We start from the raw sequence: 972 nt of genomic DNA on the forward strand, positions 1-972 counted from the left end.
GAATACCATTGGACCCTGTAGGACAGAATGGATTAGACTATTGAATACCATTGGACCCTGGTAGCAAAGCTGTTAGCTTGAATACTAACGCTTATTGACATAGGCTGGTAGCAAAGCTGTTAGCTTGAATGCTAACGCTTATTGACATAGGCTGGTAGCAAAGCTGTTAGCTTGAATGCTATGTCAATAGGCGTTAGCATTCAAGCTAACAGCTTTGCTACCAACCTAACGCCTATTGACATAGGCTGGTAGCAAAGCTTTTAGCTTGAATGCTAACGCTTATTGACATAGGCTGGTAGCAAAGCTGTTAGCTAGAATGCTAACGCTTATTGACATAGGCTTATTGACATAGGCTGGTAGCAAAGCTGTTAGCTAGAATGCTAACGCTTATTGACGTAGGCTGGTAGCAAAGCTGTTAGCTAGAATGCTAACGCTTATTGACATAGGCTGGAAGCAAAGCTGTTAGCTAGAATGCTAACGCTTATTGACAGACTGGTAGCAAATCTGTTAGCTAGAATGCTAACGCTATTGACATAGGCTGGTAGCAAATCTGTTAGCTTGAATGCTAACGCTTATTGACATAGCATTCAAGCTAACAGCTTTGCTACCAGCCTATGTCAATAAGCGTTAGCATTCAAGCTACAGATTTGCTACCAGCCTATGTCAATATGCGTTAGCATTCAAGCTAACAGCTTTGCTACCAACCTAACGCCTATTGACATAGGCTGGTAGCAAAGCTTTTAGCTAGAATGCTAACGCTTATTGACATAGGCTGGTAGCAAAGCTGTTAGCTAGAATGCTAACGCTTATTGACATAGGCTTATTGACATAGGCTGGTAGCAAAGCTGTTAGCTAGAATGCTAACGCTTATTGACGTAGCCTGGTAGCAGTATTCTAGATGGTGCAGAGTTGATTAATACATTATGGACAGGAGTGCTTATGGCTGGGCAGGCGGAAGGGGGAGGGGGGGGG

Source organism: Salvelinus namaycush, unplaced genomic scaffold (genome assembly GCF_016432855.1).
Source record: "Salvelinus namaycush isolate Seneca unplaced genomic scaffold, SaNama_1.0 Scaffold45, whole genome shotgun sequence".
Classification (NCBI taxonomy): Eukaryota; Metazoa; Chordata; class Actinopteri; order Salmoniformes; family Salmonidae; genus Salvelinus; species Salvelinus namaycush.